The following is a 22,634-nucleotide window of genomic DNA, read 5'->3' on the forward strand; positions in this document are numbered from 1 at the left end:
GAACTTAAATCATTTAATCATATGCATACATAAATAATACAAAAATAATTTAATTCAAATGTAGGAGTTCTAGGAGAATTATTTTTATTTGTTAAGGGTATATTACTTCAGTTTGAGAAAAAAATGAGATCTTCTTTTGTTCAACAGATGATTTTTGCCATTGATAACTTCTAGTCTTACAGATAGATGGATAATTAGTATAGTTAGAATGTCTATTTTTTTTATTATACTTCTGGGATATATATGCAGAATGTGCAGATTTGTTACATAGGTATACATGTGCCATGGTGGTTTGCTGCACCCATAAACCCGTCATCTACATTAGGTATTTCTCCTAATGCTATCCCTCCCCTAGCCCCCCACCCCCTGACAGGCCCTGGTGTGTGATGTTCCCCTTACTGTGTCCATGTGTTCTTATTGTTTACCTCCCACTTATGAGTGAGTACATGCAGTATTTGGTTTTCTGTTCCTGTGTTAGTTTGCTGAAAATGATGGTTTCCAGCTTCATCCACGTCCCTGCAAAGGACATGAGCTCATCCTTTATTTATGGCTGCATACAATTCCATGGTCTATATGTGCCACATTTTCTTTATCCAGTCTATCACTGATGGACATTTGGGTTGGTTCCAAGTCTTTGCTATTATGAACAGTGCTGCAATAAAGATACATGTGCATGTGTCTTTATAGTAGAATGATTTATAAGCCTTTGGGTATATACCGAGTAGTGGGATTGCTGAGTCAAATGGTATTTCTGGTTCTCCATCTTTGAAGAATCACCACCCTGTGTTCCACAATGGCTGAACTAATTTACACTCCCACCAACAATGTAAAAGCATTCCTATTTCTCCACATCCTCTCCAGCATCTGTTGTTTCCTGACTTTTTAATAATCGCCATTCTAGCTGGCATCAGATGGTGTCTCCTTGTGGTTTTGATTTGCATTTCTCTAATGGCCAGTGATGATGAGCTTTTTTTCGTATGTTTCTTGGCCATATCAATGCATTCTTTTGAGAAGTGTCTGTTCATATCCTTTGCTCACTTTTTGATGGGGTTGATTTTTTCTTGTAAATTTGTTTATATTATTTGTAGATTCTGGATATTAGCCCTTTGTCAGATCAATAGATTGCAAAAATTTTCTCCCATTCTGTAGATTTCCTGTTCACTTTGATGATAGTTTATTATTATTATTATTATTATTTTGCTATGCAGAAGCTCTTTAGGTTAATTAGATCCCATTTGTCCATTTTGGCTTTTATTGCCATTGCTTTTGGTGCTTCAGTCATGAAATCTTTGCCCATGCCTATGTCCTGAGTGGTATTGCCAAGGTTTTCTTCTAGGGTTTTTATGGTTTTAGGTCTTAGGTTTAAGTCTTTAATCCATCTTGAGTTAATTTTTGTATAAGGTGTAAGGGGAGGGGTCCAGTTTCAGTTTTCTGCATATGGCTAGCTAGTTTTCCCAAAGCCATTAAATAGGGAATCCTTTCCCCATTGCTTGTTTTTTGTCAGGTTTGTCTAAGATCAGATGGTTGTAGATGTGTGGTGTTATTTCTGAGGCCTCTGTTTAGTTCCATTAGTCTATATATCTATTTTGGTACCAGTACCATGCTGTTTTGGTTACTGTAGCATTGTAGTATAGATTAAAGTCAAATAGCATGATGCCTCCAGCTTTGTTCATGTTGCTTAGGATTGTCTTGGTTATACAGGCTGTTTTTTGGTTCCTTGTGAAATTCAGAGTAGCTTTTTCTAATTCTATGAAGAAAGTCAGTGGTAGCTTGATGGGGATAGCATCGAATCTATAAATTACTTTGGGCAGTATGGCCATTTTCATTATACTGAGTCTTCCTATCCATGAGCATGGAATGTGTTTCCATTTGTTTGTGTCCTCTCTTATTTCCTTGAGCAGTGGTTTGTAGTTCTCTTTGAAGAGCTCCTTCACATCCCTTGTAAGTTGTATTCCTAGGCATTTAATTCTCTTTGTAGCAATTGTGAATGGGAATTCACTCATGATTTGGCTCTCTGTTTGTCTATTATTCGTGCATAGGAATGCATGTGATTTTTGCTCATTGATTTTCTATCTTTAGACTTTGCTGAAGTTGCTTTCAGCTTAAGGAGATTTTGGGCTGAGACGATGGGGTTTTCTAAATATACAATCATGTCCTCTGCAAACAGAGACAATTTACTTCCTCTCTTCCTATTTGAATACCTTTTATTTCTTTCTCTTGCCTGATTGCCCTGGCCAGAACTTCCAACACTGTGTTGAATAGGAGTGGTGAGAGTAGGCATTCTTTGTCTTGCGCCAGATTTCAAAGGGAATGCTTCCAGTTTTTGCCCCTTCAGTATGATATTGCCTATGGGTCTGTCATAAGTAGCTCTTATTATTTTGAGATACAATCCATCAATACCTAGTTCATTGAGAGTTTTTAGCATGAAGGCTGCTGAATTTTATCAAAGGCCTTTTCTGCATCTATTGAGATAATCATGTGGTTTTTGTCATTGGTTCTGTTTATGTGATGGATTACATTTATTGATTTGCTTTTGTTGAACCAGCCTTGCATCCCAGGGATGAAGCCAACTTGATCTTGGTGGATAAGCTTTTTGTTGTGCTGCTGGATTCAGTTTGCCAGTAGTTTATTGAGGATTTTTGCATTGATGTTCATCAGGGATATTGGCCTGAAATTTTCTTTTTTTATGTGTGTGCCTCTGCCAGGTTTTGGTATCAGGATGATGCTGGCCTCATAAAATAAGTTAGAGAGGAGTCCTTCTTTCTCTGTTGTTTGGAATAGTTTCAGAAAGAGTATTACCAGCTCCTCTTTGTACTTCCAGTAGAATTCAGCTGTGAATCCGTCTGGTCCTGGGCTTTTGTTTGTTGGCAGCCTATTAATTACTGCCTGAATTTCAGAACTTGTTATTGGCCTATTTAGGGATTCAACTTCTTCCTGGTTAATTTTGGGAGGGTGTATGTGTCCAGGAATTTATCCTTCTACATTTTCTAGTTTATTTGCGTAGAGGTGTTTATAGTATTCTCTGATGGTAGTTTGTGTTTCTGTGAGATCATTAGTGATGTGCCCATTATCATTTTTTATTGTGTCTATTTGTTTCTTCTCTCTTTTCTTCCTTATTAGTCTGGCTAGCAGCCTATCTATTATATGTTGATCTTTTCAAAAAACCAGCTCCTGGCTTCATTGATTTTTTTGAAGGGTTTTTTGTGTCTCTGACTCCTTCAGTTCTGCTCTGATCTTAGTCATTTCTTGTCTTCTGCTAACTTTTGAGTTTGTTTACTCTTGCTTCTATAGTTCTTTTTAATTGTGATTTTAGGATGTCAATTTTATATCTTTCCTGCTTTCTTCTGTGGGCATGTAGTGCGATAAATTTCCCTCTAAATATATTTCTATAATCATACAAGAACTATAGAATCTTAGCAAATAATCTTTAAACCCTAGAAATTTAATTAAAAAGCCCACCTCCCTAATATTTTAGTTTCTACTTTTTGAGAACTTAACTTGATTTATTTTCAACAATTAAAGGATTTACAGTTCATAAATCATTTTAGGCAATCATGTGATGATTTTATTCTTATGAAAGTACATGAATTAAAAGTCATGGTTGCAAATATATTTTTTAGAGCCAGACTTTCCTAAGTACAAATTCCTCTTGTGCTATTTACACTTGAGTGACCTTGGGCAAAGTACATAACTTCTCAAAGAACCTGACCCATGTGAAGATAATATTGGTACCTATGTCAGGTAATTGTGAAGATTACCTAGATAATCTATGTGAAATTACCTAGATAAAACAGAAAAGTATGGTATTCATTAATATCTTTTCTGTGTGTGACTTGATCAAAAGTTTTATGGATAAGAGTAAGAGATCTGCCAGTCTTTGGTTTTCCGCTTATGTAATACAATCTCCTAGTTTTCTCATCTGCAATATAAGATTGTTAGAGCACCCTCTTTTATGACTTCATTGATCTTAATCTCTTGATTCCTCAGTGAAAGGGCATGTGATTGAAATTATGTCTACCCTACCTTACCTGAAATCCTTAGGGGCAGATGTGTTTTAAAATTCAGAAATATTTGGATTTTACAAAGGTTACACATTGTGCATACCAAGTATTACATAACAGTCCCCAGCAGGATCTGGCGCAGAACTTCATAATCAAATGTATTAGTATTTCTACCATAAAGTATATGAATAGTCACACTAAGTAGAGAACACAAAAACTATTATATAAATAGCATTACATTATTTTATGTTAGATTTGTGCCACCAAATGAGTTTTGATATCAAGACTATATAAAACTTTTCATTTTATGAAAGTTTTAAATTTTAGGGTTAAAGATTAGCATTTATGCACCTGTGTAAACTACTCCACGGATTGCTTCCACCACTAGAAGTATGCTGTAATAAAAATATGACATAATAAAACTCAAAATTTTGGATTCAGAAACTCTAATTCCATCCTTGATTTTTACTGTCTAGCTTTGTGAAATCAGTTAACTATATTTCTCTGAATCTTAGTTTCTATATATGTAAAACTAGAGTTTGAATAAGAAATTTTACAGGGTTCCTCCTAAGATTAATAGTATATTTCTTTTAGGGAGAAGTGAAGGGGGAAAAAGAAATACATGTATTTATTATCACTGAACTGTACATTTTAAAATGGTAAAGACAGTAAATTTTATATGCATATTTTACCTCAATTAAAAAGTACATAAAAATTTTAAGTAGTCTATCTTAAATGAATGAAACTATGGACATTATTAGATTAACTATAACTAACTAATTCATTCAATGCATAAATATTTATTAAGTCTTACTATATGCCAGCACTTTTCAAAGTCTTGTAGACACTGTGATGAGCAATTCTGTTCTCATTAAATTCATATTCTAGTGGAATGGAGACTAACAAACAAACAAAAAAAAACCCAGCAGATAAATAAACAAGAACATTTCATATACTGATTGATGCTATAATGAAATTTAAAAAGAAAATAATTATAGAGAGTAACATGGGACAGATATTTCAAGTTCAGTAGTAGAAAAGACTTCTCTGTGGAGGTGACATTTGAGTTTGAATCACAAGGATAAGAGGTTAGCTCTATGAAAATATAGGGGCAGAGCATTCCAGAAAGAAAAGATGACAAATACAAAAGCCCTAAGGCAGGAAATAGGCCTGTAGAACTGAAATATAGAAGTTAATAAGAGCGTTACAGGAAATGAAGCTAGAGGAAAATGTAAGGTCAAGATTGTATTGGGTTTTGCAAGATATAGTAAGAAAGTAAAGATTGAAACCAACCTTTTGCCTTAAGAATGCTTGTATAAGACCTATTAATCCCCAGAGACCTATTATAATCAGTCCAAAGGAATAAAGCCTCTATTTGTCTCAAGGAAATGTTAAAATGAAAATAAAATTCAGTGATACCAAATAAAAGTTCCAGTGAAATATCAAATCAATAGCTATAAGAAATAAAATAAATGCAATCATTTGATTGAGGTGCTAAAACAAATTGCTTCCAATGGTTTCTAGAACCTTTGTACAGAAACAAGCCAAAATAAGTTTATCAGCAACAGTATTAGAATAATTATCTGACAGTACATCTTTAGGTATTGTAGGCCAAGTGCAAAATCAGACAAATAAGAGAAAAAGCCAGATACTATATAAACTGGAAAGATATGAATTGTAAATATCAAAAGATACTCCTCAAATTCATTTAATGTAGAAACTTTTTTCTGTTCTTAACAACACAGAACTATTAATTATTGAAATATTTTATTGTATATTACCAATACTTATTGGATGTATATCAATTCCAATTACACAAATACCAACAAGCTTATTTTAAAAGCAAAACACATTTTTCAATGGTCAGAACTCCAAAGATGGTGGCTATTGCTATCAATTTCTATAAATGAAGCAATTAGAGTTTACATAGCTTAAAAGAGAAACTGACATATTAATACCTACTGCTTACCACATTCTGTCTTCCTTAGGGCCACATAACAAGTCCCTAAACCAGCATATATAAATCCATCTATGCTTTGCCATAGTTCCTGAAGACATCCTTTGTACAAAGGTAAGTTTCCCAAGAATCCCAGCAATTTTTAAAATAAATTCAACTCAAAGTATTCAGACTATGAGCCTAACCATTGTTTTCAGGAGTGTAGGCAGTAAGTACAAGCTAGAGTACCGATAGTAAAAAAATTCAACCTTTGGTGGAACAGAGTCAAAACATATAGTACAAAGATCAATGCCATCTGAAATATGTGAATGCTTAGAAATGTGATTATCAGTAAAATGAAATTTATACTCCGCTTTCTATACTATAATAGCAACTAGTAAAATCATCCTATGCCTTTGATTGACACAAGATAATGTCTTTCCCTCTTTAAAGGAAATTGTAAAAACATTCTTTCCAGTCTACATCCAATAAGATAAGGCACTCTGATGACATATTTTAAGTTCTAGTAATAAAAGGATGTGTCAGCATCCTTACCACCTAAAGACCATAAATAGCACAGTTTGTTCAGCCTCCTGAAAGATGTTCTCAGAGTTCAGACCCAATTCTATTAAGCACTAGTCCCAACCCAATTTATGTATGATTAGAAGATACACATGTCCTTGGATGGTTCTCTCTATAAAACATTCTAGTAGGCTGGTAAAGATAGCTCTACACTGTACCTTTTCTTCTAATATTATTACTCTTTCTCTTCCACCTGCATTATCCAAAGGGACAGTGATTTAGGTTACATGTATGATGAATTCTCTGAAGATCTAACACTGACTCAAGTGGATGCTCCAGAATTCATCCTAGAACTTGACCTAGAGATCTGTTTTGCTTGGTGTTTCACTTATGGGCTTCCTTAAAGTCCAAACTTACAAAATAATTTAAAGTCACATTGAAAGAAAAAAAAAGGATGCTAATTGCTTCCGGTTTCCACAGCAAAACAAAAACCATCCACTCACCTTTTATTGACAAGTGACATATTGAGAATAAGAGATATTTTCTCAAGCAGTATGCCTGATAAAGAAATTTTAGAATTAGAAAACTTAGTTTTAGAATTACAAAAAGATTTTACTTCCCCTCAGCAGGGGCACTGGTGGAATTTCAGACAAGAGAGAGATTCATTGTATAAATCTGTCCCACCCATTTGAAGACTATTCATTTTTTCCTGGAAGTTTTTCACTAACTGCCAATATGCCCTCAGTCATGTGACAAACAAAAAATTCTCACCAACACTTACAAACAAGCCTTGAGCATTGTAACACCCTTGAGTTGAGAACCACAAAAACTACTTCATTCTGCAATGAATAGACTTCAAAATAAAATGCTTTGCTAGAGGATACAAAGACAGTAACTGTCAGAATTGGGACTATTTAGTGCTTTTTCCATAAGAACACACCTGCCTCTGAGAAAAACATACAATAAAAACGAGACCAATTTTCCTCATTTTCTCCATGGAAAGCTAGTTGATAACATCATCAAATAATTAGAGTGGAGAATGATGTAATCTATCTAAGTCATTGGCACTATATAGAAATATAATGCAAATAAGAAACAATCTTCCAAAACTGACAAAAATATTTGACTGCTTCCAGCAACCTATTTAACACTTAGTCAAGAGTGCATTGAAAAGAGCGAAAGAGTAAGTAAATATAGATAAGAATACTTTCTTTGACTTCGACTGACTGTACGACCTTAAATTATACTATTTATATATTCTCTCCAGGCCTCAGTTTCTCCAAATGTAAAATAATGCATTTGAGTTAAATTATTCTTAATGATTTCCTATATGAGAAATTTTTCACTTCATGGTTTTCAAACAGATTTCACTTAATGCAGTTCAAGTTTATTTTACATTATGCAAAGATAGGTAAGAGAATTCCAGTCCCTTATAAGACTCCTCCATTTATACAGTTTTATTCTACTATAGACAGGGAGTGGAGTTTTCTGGGTAATCAATAAGCTGGCAAACAAAAGAATACATCATATATTACCAATAGTATAATTTATTCCTTCAGCAAACATTTACTATTGAGTATCCTTTTTACTATTTTAGGTTCTAGAGGCACATATGAATTACTTGTTTTCCCTGATTTCAAGGAAAGCATAACCTGGTCAACAAGTTAGGTATATAAACAGATCATTAAAATACATTGTGGGCCAGGCGTGGTGGCTCACGCCTGTAATCCCAGCACTTTAGGAGGCCAAGGCAGGTGATCACCTGAGGTTGGGAGTTTGAGACCAGCTTGACCAACACAGAGAAACTCCATCTCTATTAAAAATACAAAATTAGCCAGGTGTGGTGGCACAAGCCTGTAGTCCCAGCTATGTGGGAGGCTGAGGCAGGAGAATCACTTGAACCTGGGAGGCAGAGGTTGCAGTGAGCTTAGATCGCACCATTGCACTACAGCCTAGGCAACAAAAGCAAAACTCTGTCTCAAAACAAAAACAAAAACAAAAACACACAATGTGATAGGCATTATAATTACAAATATAATTATTAGACAAAGCAATGAATTGCATTTACTATTATAGTGGTAATACAAATAAATTTAAAAAATGATTTGCTGATTAAACAAATAGATTAATCATTGCTTTTGGGTTTATTGTTATGGATATAAAATATTAAAAGACCATAGAAAGAAGGATATTCTAATTAATATAGGACTCCAGTTACTAAAATATCAAATGAGTATTTTTTCCCGACTATTTTTGCTAAAGTGATTTTAAGAAAATGAATGGATTTTGGAGTATAAAAAAATTAGTTTCAGTTCCAGCACTGACACTTAGATATTAGGTGGCTTTTAGACAAATTTTATCACCCTTAGAGCCTGTGTCATCATTTGTAAAATTAAGAGAATTGTTGTAAGTAATACATAAGGTAATACATATAAAGTGACAAGTTCATAGAAGGTCTTTTACCAATATTAAATATCTTCTCATTTTCAGTGGGGAAAAATTTAATGTCATGTACCTGCCTTCAGAGATAGTATTTTATATCAAATTGTATTTTCCAAAAATAGTTGCAATATTTTTTGTTCCACATGCTCTTGCTAAAGTTTGTCATCCCTGTTGAGATGTAGAGTGTATGAATCCTTCCCTTGAACCTTTTGTAGCACTTGCAGTAGCCTTTGTGACGACTTGCCTCAATTAATAGAGTTTGGCAGAAGTTGTGTTATATTTCTTTCAAGATAGTCTCAAAAGGAGATGTAGCTTCTGTCTGACTCCCTCTTTCTTGAACTATGTATATTTGGACCCTCAGATAACATTAAGACTTCTGGTTGCTCTGAAGTAGCCATGGTGGAAGAATTTCATGGAGAAACCATACAAAGATAGAGCAAAGATGCCCCAACTAGAAAGATAAATAATCATTTTGTGATTCTTGGCTAAAAAGTACATTCAAAACCCTAAGTGTCCTCATTGTTACTAATGTCCTAAATCAGAGCATATGATAAAAACAGGAGAAAACACATTATCAGCTCCTGTTCCCTGATGATTTGAAAAGTATGAGTGCAATTGTTCTAAATAATAAATAACAGGCACAAGTAAACATCTAGCTCATGAAATCAAAATCTTCAAATACAGAATGAAAGAAATGCCCATAAGAGAAGATAAAATTTTTGAAAGTTAATTTACTAAGTATATTCTTTGTAGCTGTTTTGACAAATTGCATGTAATATTCTTTTAGAAATCTAGTGAAAAAAATCTATCCTAATATGAAATATTGGCAGATGACATTCATGCAAGCAGCAGCTAGGGATTATAGGAAAGTGATTTTTTTTAAGGTGCCTGTTATTATGCTATCAAAGGCTTAAAATATTAGAATGAGTGATTTTTCTTTAAAAGACTTTGTTTGGTAAGAATACATAATACGTTTCTTCATCTGTATGTAATGTTAGCACTTCATTACTAAATTAATTTGTATATGAACATCTAGATTCTCCTCAAAAGAGAGGATTCTAATATCAAGAAATCTAGATTCTTACGGTAAAACAAACAAAGACATCAACAATAAGAATAGATTGGTACTATAAGTTATAAGCTTAAGAGCTAGGCTTGGTTTAAATTATGGCTTCACTCAAATCCAGCTGCATAGCCTTGGGCAAACTGCTTAACTTTTCTGAGTCTTAAATTCTACTTATGTAAAAGCAGTGAAACAATACATTTACCCAGAGGGTTGTTGTAAAGAATAAATGAAACAAGATATGCAAAGTTCTTATCACAGGACATAGTACATATTTGGTGCTCAATATGTTTTAGTTCCTTGTAATTCTTCCTTATATATGCAGTTTTTAATTTAGAAAAGAGTAGGTATTGCTTAAGGATGACTTGCTTTCATCAGAAACTATACCAGTGCACTAAACAGATGGAAAGAAAAATCATCTTTATAGCTTCACCCCTTAATATCTCACTTCAATCCCTCTCCTCAGCTCTTTACTATAGAGGGAGGGTTACATTCATCCCTTTCTCCTCCATATTTCTGGCTCTGCCCATGGTAAGGTAGCTATTTCTACCCAGCAATAAATAGTACAGTATTGACTTGCTTTTTTTCTTTGGTTTTAACCCTCTAGAAGGAAGATAACTGGTAAGTAAAATGATTCATACTTCAAAGCCCCACTCTGACCTAACACACATCAGCTCCACATACCTCCTTTGGTACACCCCAAACCTGTATTGGTTCTATAAATGATCCTCTCTACCTGTCTAGGGTACCTGTCTTGGGCACCTTATGTCTCTGGAGAAAATCAAATTACTTCAGCAATTGGTAATTGCACCAGATTTATGATCTCCAAGCTCTGTGGGGCCTTCACTACTGCTGAGTTATCCCGAGTCTTCTATCACCACCCTTCTGTATCTCTTAGCAGATTATGGTCTCTTGAAGTTATCAGACAGTTTTCGACTTCCATACTATCTATAGAACTATTTATACCTGTACTTGTATTTTAATCCTCCCTTCTTGACTCAGAATAATGGTGTCTCTTATGTTCATTAAGGGCAGCTAAGTCACCAAGAGCACTGAAATGAATACTTGAAAATTTACAGAAGTAGTAGATGCCAAAACTGTGTGCGATTGACATGGCTTTTCAAACTGAGTATCTCTCTTTGTAACATGTTCCATTTGGTCTTTGGAAAATTCTTAATTGTATGCTGCACATACATTCATTTGCTGTCTTTTCAGTTAAGTTTATACTTCTAAACACACTGTTTGTAGTCTAAAATTTAACACATTAGTTTATGCTCTAGTCCAACATTTTATTCTTTAATTATAAGAGACCACCTAATGAAAATATATTTCTTTCAGTAGATTAGCCTGTGTTTTTTTTAAATAACAAAACAAAAAAACAAGCCACCTAGCTTTCCTAGCTGTGACAGGTGTCTGTTTTCAAAAAAATAATCTTAAATAAACTACCAGTTTTTCATAACTGAGTGCATTAATTACTTCACCTTAAAATATGTATAAGATAATGCCTTAAATTCACAGGGCAAAAAGAGCAAATGCTTGAAAAAGATTAAAAGAACACAATTTACAGATATTGGCAAAAACTTAGAACTCCAGCTTCTATGAACTTTCCCAAATAAATCTACAAATCTCATAATACAGTGCCTGCTACTGAGAAAGTATATACTCAGTAAACCATAGCTATTTATCTTCTGTGTCAAGAATTGTTTCCACAATTTGAATCAAGTGTTATATGGAACTTTGTACCACGATTTTATCTCTTAATAATCTTAAATACAAACTCTTATAATACTTTATGGTAACTTATCTCATAGAAATTACAGAATGGAAATCAATGTTATCTCTGATTCTATGAAATGAACTAGATTTATGAATTGGGAGCAGCACCCAAACAACATAATGACTACTACAAAAAAAAAAAAGTCAATATTTTGAAAACTAGTTTTATTACAAATGAAGTAATTTTTCAAAATTTAAAAAGGTTAAAATAGAAATTTTTAAAAACTATAGATAAAAATGTCATTGTCAAATCCCCATGTTGTTCTTACTGAAATTAACTAAGGGTAATTTCATATAATAATATTGTCACTGAAGTTTTAATAATCAAAACTCTAACAGTTGAGAAAATAAATTGTGTGTATGTTTCAATTTTGCACCTATGTTATTATCAGCCTCAGGTAGTAAGCTTTACTCAGGATAGCAATCCATCAATAATGCATCCTGAATATTTACTAAATTACTATATTATTTGACCTCAAACTCCTATCTTAATAGTTCTTCACTCCTTTTTCAACTCCTATCCTTTAACCTCACAGAGCTATCCACCACTTTAATTTTTTTATTTTTTCTCAGTTTACTGGTCCCTTTTCATCTTGTTCTTTAGCCAGCTTGAAACTAATGACTGTTCATTTGAACTATTTGCTCACCAATGTCTTTGATTTCTTATAGTGCAATTCTTCAGGTGCAACTCTTCAGCAAAATCCAAATCCAAATCCCAGATAAATACTGCATCTGGTCTCTCTCAACTCACACCTAGGGAATGAAGCTCTGTGAGAAAGGAACTCACACACACTAAGAGCAACTTCTAAGTAGTCAGTTTCCACACTCAGCTAGTCACTGTCCTTTAATCAACTTCCCCTCTCATTTCTCTCAAAAAACTTCTCAATCATCACCATCTGCCTCCAAGTCCTTAGTTTCCTTTAGCTCCTCATTTTGACAGGTTAGATAGCCCTCAGTCTCCTAATAAAATTGAGTTCATTAGGTGTGTTCTCCCTGCACAGTTATACCACAGCCAGACCTAGAAAGCAAACCCACAGTCACAGCCATCCTCACCCTGTGCCTTTTTCCTACTCTCTTCAGTTCTGCTCTCCCATCTATAGCAGAGGTTGGCAAACCTGTGGGTCAAATCTGGCTTGCTACATGTTATCATAAACAAAATTCTTATCAAAAACAGCCATGTCCATTTGTTTATATATTTTCTGTGGCTGCTTCAATGCTACAAGGGCAGAATTGGGTAGTTGGGTAGTTGCTACAGATATCTTATGGTCCTCAAAACCTAAAATATTTACTATCTAGCCCTTTACTGGAAAAGTTTCCTGATCTCTGATTTATATCCTTGACATCCTCCTCTTTCCTAAATCTTTTCCTTCAGCCTGAAAATATAGTCAACTATGTTCTAGTCTAAGAATGTTAGTTTAGGGTGTTTTGGTTTTTTGTTTTGTTTTGCTCCAACTCTCTCCAGGTGTATACCAATTTCTCTCTAGCCTTCCTCATAAAACTTGTCCAGGGAGTATGTCATATTCTCTTTATCCACTTTTTTTTTTCATTTCTTTTTTCCTGTAACCTGATTTTTGCCCTACTACTTTGTTGAAATTTGCTCATATTAAAATTAATGATGAGCTTCTATCTGTCAAAGTTAAATTTTAAATGTCTAATCCTAAACTAATTTACTTATTTTTAGGCACACTCCCCTTAAAACTCTGTCATCCAGCATTCTTAGCAAAGAGCACATAGCAGGATCATTTCTAGAGGCTTCCAACTTTATGCTGTCATTAACCGGAATTACTCTTAATTATTATGTTATTATTATACTCTTAATGTTATTATACTCTTAATATATTATTATACTTTTAATAATTATATGAAGTTGTTGCTTCAGATATAAGGGATTAATTTTACTACTCCAGTCTGAGAAAACTAATCAAGTCACCACAATATTGTAGTAAATGGGAGAAGAAAAGCTACTGGAGATACCAGTTAATACACAACCTCAACCCTCACCATATAGGATGCAAACAAACACTTGCCCTTGAAGAACACATTCGCCCCAATTACCCTTCCTTCTCTCTCTTCTAGGGTCATCACCATCATCTATTCACTAGCGAAAACTGACCAAAAGATGTCCAAGACACCTTGGAGTGCAAGGCTTTCTCAGTTATCTCCTAAAGTGAAGAATAATAACCACATAAGGAACACAGGGCCTTTATTTCTCTTGGAAAATTGACATTCCTATGGACTAATGATAAAAATGTTTCTGGAAAATGTGTGTGATACCCTTTTAGAGATGCAGATGATTAATCACAATTTTAACTTCTTATAATGATGATTGGCACAGGATAAGCAAATAGAAATCAAATGTAGAAACCAATAACACATGTTCACTTATTTAATATGGAACTTCCATATTCTTGAATATAAACCAGCACATTAATGAGCAAAAGTATAATAAAATTGAAAGAACATAATCAGCTTTCTTTTAGGGTAGGAAGACAGCTGGTTAGGATTCTTCCTCACTTATCAATTACAAGAGCCATGAAACTAACAAGAAGAAACAAATATGCAAAATCACTGATAATTGCAGTCAACATTTTACAAGTACTTGGAAGGGGGAAAAAAACCCCTTTTTAGTTCTATTGTGGTAGGGATGAATTAACTGTCTCTATCTGACATCTTTTTTGATTTTTAAAACTAAATAAAATCAGTTAGAAAGCTAGTGGAAAGACACATATGTTGACTTCTACTCTGTATCCCTGTCAAGGATTCATGGGATCTTTGCCTCTAAGTAAAGCAGCATAGCAGCCATGGATCTCACATGGGAAAGTTCTTCCAGATTAGAACAGAGATATCCCTTTCTCATACCTCTACCTCACACTCTCTCATCCCACAAAATCTCAATTTTGGGAAGGACTTTAATATTGATGCTCTGATGTCCCACCTAAGTACAATTAAGATGTAAAGGTTGTAATAATACAATTAATAAGGTAGATGTAATAAACATGAATGAAAACTTTCATTCCATAGAAAATATACCTTTTTTTTTCCTCCAACTTCCTAGTTTAATAAGAACTTTTTATTTTGAGGAAAAGAGGTCCCAAACATCAAGCTGTTCACAAAAATAACCCACAGTATCAACTTTAGAAAACGAATATTAAGACTGTAACACTATTTTTCTAGAGGATGCATTTGACATGCCAACTCTCATTCACAAAAATACATTGTTACATTTGTGTTGAACCTCCCCACACATCACACTTGTGTGGGGGTGTAACACACATACTTGTAACTCATAGCTGCTTTCAGGAGCTACTCAACTAAATGAGATTGCCTTTGCAGTTAGGGAAGCAGCTACTGAACTTACGTATGAATGGAAAGAACTGTACTCCCTGCATAACAAGAGATCATTCTGGACACAGTTGATGAAAACTATACATCCTTTTTATTGTTAAGTCATAAAGATGTATCAAAAATAAAAGCAAAAATTGCATTCTTAACAAAACTAGTAGGAGAATCAAAGGAAGTGAAAATGGGACTAGGCGCAGGGCAATAAGAATTAATGAACATGGGAAGGACAAGGATGAGGAGAACAGTGAGCATGTGCTGAAGATACTAGGAGAGTGTGTGTCCGGAATTGGTGGGTTCTTGGTCTTGGTGACTTCAAGAATGAAGCCGCGAACCCTCGTGGTGAGTGTTACACTTCTTAAAGATGGTGTGTGTGGAGTTTGCTCCTTCAGCTGTTCAGACATGTCTGGAGTTTCTTCCTTCTGGTGAGTTCTTGGTCTTGCTGACTTCAGGAGTAAAGCTGCAGACCTTCACGGTGAATGTTACAGCTCTTAAGGCGGTGAGTCTGGAGTTGTTCATACCTCCCAGTGGGTTTGTGATCTCGCTGGCTTCAGGATTGAAGCTGCAGACCTTTGCCATGAGGGTTACAGCTCATACAGTGGGCATGGACCCAAAGAGTGAGCAGCAGCAAGATTTAGTGCAAGGAGTGAAAGAACAAGATTTCCACAGCGTGGAAGGGGACCCAAGCGAGTTGCCACCACTGGTTCAGGCAGCCTGCTTTTATTCCCTTATCTCACCCCACCCACATCCTGCTAATTGATCCATTTTACACATTGCTGATTGGTCCGTTTTGACAGGGTGCTGATTGGTGCGTGTACAATCCCTGTGCTAGACACAGAGTGCCGTTAGACACAAAAGTTCTGCAAGTCCCCACTAGATTAGCTAGACACAGAGCACTGATTGGTACTTTCACAAACCTTGAGCTAGACACAGGGTGCTCATTAGTACCTTCACAATCCTCCAGCTAGACACAAAGTGCTGATTGGCACATTTATAATCCTCCAGCTAGACATAAACGCTGTAGGAGTCCCCACCAGATTAGCTAGATACACAGTGCTGATTGGTGCATCCATAAACCCGGAGCTAGACACAGAGTGCTGATTGGTGCATATACAATCCTCCAGCTAGATACAAAAGTTCTCCAAGTCCCCACCTGACTCAGGAGCCTCAGGCATCGCTGGCTGCAGGTCCTGAGGCCAGCCCCATGGGGAGGCAGCTGAGGCCCAGTGAGAATTTGAGTGTGGTGCGGGCGGGCCAGTAGTGCTGGGGGACCCGGTGCACCCTAGGCAGCTGCTTGCCCAGGTGCTAAGCCCCTCACTTCCCGGGGCCAGCGGTGCCCACCGCTGCTCTGAGTGCAGGGCCCGCCAAGTCCACGCCCACCCGAACTCACTCACGCTGGCCAGCTAGTGCAGCCGGCAGCCCCAGTTCCCGCCCACGCCTCTGCCTCCACACCTCTCAGCAAGCAGAGGCAGCCGGCTCTGCCTCGGGCAGCCCAGACAGGGGCTCCCACAGTGCAGCAGCGGGCTGAAGGCTCCTCAAGCGAGGCCAGAGGGGACGCCAAGGCGGAGGAGGCACCAAGAGCGAGCGAGGGCTGCCAGCACGCTGTCAGCTCTCAAGAGGATCTGGTGAAAAATTTCATCTCAGACAAGTGCCTAGGTAAAGAAATAATGGGATAAAATTTCTAAACCTCACTATGTGCTTCAGAGTCATCCTCACCATTGGCGCTGTCTCCGTCATCCTCTCCTTCCTCGGCCTCTTTTTCTTCATCCTTGATCAACTCCAGCTGGTCATCCCCCCAGTCTTCATTATCATCATCATCCAGTGGGTCCCCCTCCTCAGCAGGGTTATTTGCACCCCCCTCAGACTCCAACTTCAAATTAGTCTCATCTTTCTTCAAGGAGCTGCTGCTCTGCTCCTCTTCTGACTTATTTTTCATCTCTACTGCTTGTTTGCTCAGTTCCTTTTCAATTTTTTCCAGGTTTTCCAGGAGATAATCCATTTTTTGTTTTATCTGGGTCAATTCCTTCTTAACCGCCTGAAGGTCATCTCCTTTCAACTTTCCAGACTTGGAAGATACCCGCTGTCCACTCTTAAAATTGAAGCCACTTTTTTCCCTTCTTGAGGTGTTTCCTGATACACACGGATGTTTCGAGGGCACTACACCTCCAGCAATAAGAGGAGGAGGAGGTACACATGCTGGGTAACTGTACCTCCTATTACAATAATCCCGCTGAAAATCATAGTCCAGGTCAAAAGAAGAACGGTACATCGCTGCAGATTGTTTCACGCCTGCTTTTCCTCCGTTCAGTTTTGGTGCTGCAGTCAGGTTAATATCTAAAACCTGACCAGCAATCATTCTGCCATCCTCTCCTGCTACAGCAGCCTGGGCATTTCTCTCATTAACATATTGAATGAAGCAAAGCCCTTATGAACAGAGCAGCCCACAATTTTGCCATACTTCGGAAAGATTGCCTCCACATCAGATTTCTTGACCACAAGAGTGTTGAGATTCCCAGTGAATACACGGGTGTTCATGGAACGAGGATCTGTCTTGTTGGTAACGTTGCTGGCCTTTGTGTTTGATGATAGGGTTTCTCAGAAAGCCAAAAATGTAGCTGAAGATCCAAAAAAATCTCATAGGAGTGGGGAGGGAGAAGAGATCTGATTCTGAGTCTCATACTCCTGGGTTCTAGGTGGAGAACCCGACTGCTGCTCTAGGTGGGTATTGCGGCCACAACTGCTCAGTCTTTTTCTCTTCACAAAAAGAAAATATGCCTTCTTTTTAACACATCATGGAACTATACAAAATTTTATCATTTATTATGTCACAAAAAGTAGGTATATATTAAGGGCAAAATTCTCTGACCACAGTGATTTAAAGCTAGAAACTAAAACTAGCCTAAAACTAATGTGTTGGAATAAAACTAAATACATCCTAGCCTTTCAAAAATTGCATAAAAAGGAAATAAAATCGACCACTTAGTCATAAAATAAGAATGTAATATGTTACATTTATGGGACACTTTCAAACATATTCAGAGACTAATTACTAGACTTAAAGCACTATGGTTATTTCTGAAAGAATAAAAATAAGGTGAGTCTATATATCAAGATATTAGAAAAAAATGCAATCAAAATAAAAATAAAATAGAAAGAATTAAACAGTAAAAAGAAAATCAGAAAATAATTACAGCACAAAAACTAGTAAGAAATAGAACACTTGGTTCTTAAAATAGACAATGAAATAGATGAACTTCTCAGATCTAATGAAGACAAAAATAATATATACGTTGGGACTAAGGAAAAGAATATAACCACAAATACAAAGAAACTATTTTAAAATGGTAAAGGGATATATATATATATATATATATATATATATATATATATATATATATATATGTTACTCTGGATTACCTACAAACATAAACTAGGAACTATAAAACATAAGGAGGATGCTTTGTCACAAAAGCAAAGACTAGGGTTTGTATGCAAGCTATACTGTGTACTAGTTATAGATAAGTTACTCAACTGCTTTGAGCCACATTTTCTTTGTCTGTAAAATAAGAATTGAAAATATCTTTAATAATGTTTTCAGAAGTATTGCTTATGTCATTGTCATCATTGTTGTAATTCTCTTTTCTTCCTCCTCATTATTAATATTCACTACCTTGGAGGAAAACTTGATATGTACCTGAACAAGTTGAAACTTAAAAGCTATTTTTCCAACCAATACTTTAATCCATCCATAAGAACCAGGTGCAATGCACACCATTTACCTTATTACTTATTTTTCCCCAAATGCAAGTATTAGCAACATTCATTGCATCTGAGAATATAAAACCTTAATGACATATCCTCCAAGGGAAAAAACTCTCGCCCAACTTATAAGACTCGCAAGGATTGATTCCACTTAATAATGAACGTAGTGCTCTTAGAGTTATATAATTGTCATTAAACACATAGGTATCAAATTTAAAGAAAACCAAGAAGCAGAGCTAAACAACGTCGATACTAAAAAAATGAAAAGTTAGGAATTTTTTTCTCTCACTTATCAGTAAATCTGAAGGCTTAATATAAGCCTGGAAGATTCTAAAAACAAGAAGGATGCTTTATTTATATTAGTCCTTAAAAATCTTAGAATGAGTTAAAAATAAAAAACAGTAAAACTGGAGCTCTCAGATTTATGTATGTCCTTAGGCTTTTTCTTACAGTTTTAATGTGGATTATTATTGTCAGAGTAAAGTGAAATGGGAAAGCAAAATGTAAAATTCAATTTGCAACCCCTAACATTTTCTTATTTTAGACCTAAGTAACAGTTATTACCAACTTAAAATTTGTGTAACAGAATCTATCCAGGGAAACAAAAACAAGCCATTTTGGTGCACAATTGCAAAATGCCAAAAAACTAATAACTTTGTTTACTTATCTTCTTGTATTAAGATTTTGACCCATTTTGAATTCATTAATATAAATATTTAAAGCACAAGATAATAGAGAGATTAAATAAATACACAGACAGAATATAGTTTTCTACTCTCAAGAAACTCACAGAAGATTTCAGCGGAAAAGAGAAAAATCAATTATAAAACTATGTAATAAAGGTATACTGTACCTATATATCTATATACTATCTCTATTCTATATATCAGAGGATGTTCTATATAATATATAGGATAGAGATATATTTAAAAACACTAGTAACTTAGCATCAACATATAGATTGCTAAGTGCTTCATTTATATTATTTCATATCCTCACTAAACTCTTGCATGTTAAGAATTATTATGCCCACTTTACAAACATAAAATTGAAGTTTATGGAGTTTGGTAATATAATAAAGCCAAGATTAAGGTATCAACACTCATACCCTTTTGGCTATCCCACTGTTTTTGTTAAATTAAGATAACCCGAGAATTTGTTAAATCCTGAGGTGACAAAATATGTATATATACACTGTTCTAAGATTCTGGATCTTACCATGTCTTTGTTTCTGCATTTAAAAGTGGATGATAATTAAACTGTCCCCATTAATTTCAGGGGGTTGATGGGAAGATCAAATATGAGACAGTTATTGAAAAGTAGACATACAAAGTTAAGGCATTTATAAAATGAAATGCAGGATTACAGTGATGAAGCTCTTCCTCAGCATTAGAAAGTAGGCCAAGCAACCCAAGAACCAGGAGCTAGTTATAGGGTGGGAAATGTATCTGACGCACATTTTACTTATATAAAATATTTTAAACACGACAACCTTTGTTAAACAACCTCAAAGTAAACGGCAGCAAAACTGTTTTTGTATCTAATTACTGCTAGAGTAACAATTAAAACACAGACCAAGTAGAAAACTGTGTAACTTTTTTCCTCAGAATTCAATCGGCAGAGACTAGAGATTTGCATAAATGCAGGCCCCCAAAGCAACTTTTTCCCTCTGCAGCACATTCCTGAAGCCCAAATGAAATGAATAATTGCCTTGACTCTTCATTGCATGTTGTCTATATAGCCATCATCTTCCTTTAAATGTGCAGAAAAAATAGTACTGCTTGTTAGCAGAGATAAAATCATCTAAGACATTTGTAAGTGCTCTGTTGTCTCTATTCCTATTATAACCCTCTCCATACTGGCTTAAGTTTCATGAACCTACTCCCCTTGGAATTCTGTCCTTTCTGCAAATACCTTTTTCCAAGTTTTGTTTTAGGCTTTCCTAATGTATTTTCAGGTCTCTCGGGTGACATAAATTCAGGTTTCTCAAAATGTCTGCAGAGGGACTAAAGTCATTCCTTCTAAGGGGGAAATGAATTCTGTCAAAACAAATCATACATCAGGAAGTAGATAAATAAGAAAAATTAGATAGTAAAATATTCCATTGATTGGCAAAATAATCCTCATTCATCTCTATTAATTTATTATTTTAAAAATCACTACCATATTTATATATGTGCAATATTAAATGTTATTCTGTCTCAGGCAGATTAGATCCATGTTTAGTTGTGAATGAATGACCACTGAGAAGCACTTTTAAATTAAATGTATTCTATAATTGTAGATAAATTTTCCGTTGTGTCTCACAAGAACACAGATACATACACTCATCATACCATGATAGCACTGCATTTGTGTATATTTGAGTACATGGGGGATGCTAGCAAATTTATTTAACACAGAGGACAACAAACAAATTTCTTCATATTGATGCTTCAATTCAGAATGCGTAATACTATTGACATTTGGCCTCAGGCTCTGACCAGAACTGTTACCATAGAGAAGTGTTGTTGGAATCTGGCTTTCCTGGATGAAATGTTAGACACAATAGCCAAGTGCAGCTTTATATATTAACAGATGCTAATGGGGGTTGTAATTTAGACCAAACCACTTTGATACAATTTGGGAAATTTAGTTCTTCTAAATAAATGACACAACTTTATTGAAAGACACAAAAGATGTCAACATATATCATGTTCTTATATAGGATTACTTAATATAATTAAAATGCCTGTCATCCCAATTTAATATATAAAGTTAATACAATTTTAATTAGAATTGCAAAAAATGTTGGAGAAAATCATTCTAAAATTCATTAGAAGAATAACTGGTAACTGCAGAGATATTCTGTAAAAGTTGGCTAATAAGAAGGTTTTATCTATTCAGATATTAAATCTTACTTAAATGCTATCTTAACTAAACTAGTATGGTAAAAAATATCAGTGAAACAAAGATTAAAAATAGATTCGCGTGTGTATTAGAACTCAGTATACGATAAACACAACATTCTACTTTAGAGTGCAAAAGATAATAAATGTTTTAGATACATATGATTATCTATTTGTTAATACATAAAGTTAGAGACCCTCTTTACATTATATTCAAAATAAATTTCAAGTAACTTAGTGGTCTAAATGTACATAAGACAATAAAGATTTTCAAAAAAATTGAAGATACTTTTGTAAGCTTGATGGTACAGAAGATCTTCTGAAACATAACTTAAAAATCAGAAGCCAAAAAGAAATAAAATACATATTTTTCTATAAGAAAGTTAAAATTTTCAAACAAAAGGCAGCAAAAAACAAGCCAAAATACAAATAATAAACTGGAAGAAAATACTTATCAAAGTTATAGTAGCCAAAAGGTTCTTAAATATGAAGAGTTCTGCAAACTAAAAAGTAAAGAACATATTAGAAAATGGTAACTTAAAAAAGCAAAGAACATGAACAGAAATTTGGTAGTAAAAAAACTGCAAATCCCAACCTCAGTTATAAGGAAGATATGTAAATTAAAATATGAAGACTTTTTCATTCAACAACAATATTAAAAGCATGTTAATACTATCTAGTGTTCTGAGAAATGGTTAGAAATAACAACTTTCACAGAATTTCGTTGGGAATATATATTGTTAAAGCTTTATTGAAGGGTAATATATGAAATATTTTAATATTTAAAATAAGCCTATTCTTTCACCTTATGATTTCACTCTTACAAATTTGCTTTACTGAAATATTTGCCTATGAGTACAGAGCTGTAAGTCTAAGGATGTTCAATACAATACTGCTTCTAATAA

At 34.9% G+C, this 22,634-nt stretch overlaps 2 protein-coding genes and 1 pseudogene across 12 annotated transcripts in view; 1 reads left to right on the forward strand and 2 right to left on the reverse strand.

Moving 5' to 3' along the window:
* Window positions 1-22,634, reverse strand: part of DLG2 (discs large MAGUK scaffold protein 2) — a 2,230,265-nt gene that overhangs the window by 1,555,052 nt on the left and 652,579 nt on the right. The window lies entirely within an intron of this gene.
* Window positions 1-22,634, forward strand: part of TMEM126A (transmembrane protein 126A) — a 1,099,470-nt gene that overhangs the window by 395,803 nt on the left and 681,033 nt on the right. The window lies entirely within an intron of this gene.
* On the reverse strand, window positions 16,602-18,143 carry LOC126934922 (heterogeneous nuclear ribonucleoproteins C1/C2-like; annotated as a pseudogene). The gene has a single exon (XR_007719140.1). The product of XR_007719140.1 is annotated as a heterogeneous nuclear ribonucleoproteins C1/C2-like (transcript).

The sequence above is a fragment of the Macaca thibetana genome, chromosome 14 (assembly GCF_024542745.1).
Source record: "Macaca thibetana thibetana isolate TM-01 chromosome 14, ASM2454274v1, whole genome shotgun sequence".
Taxonomy (NCBI): Eukaryota; Metazoa; Chordata; class Mammalia; order Primates; family Cercopithecidae; genus Macaca; species Macaca thibetana.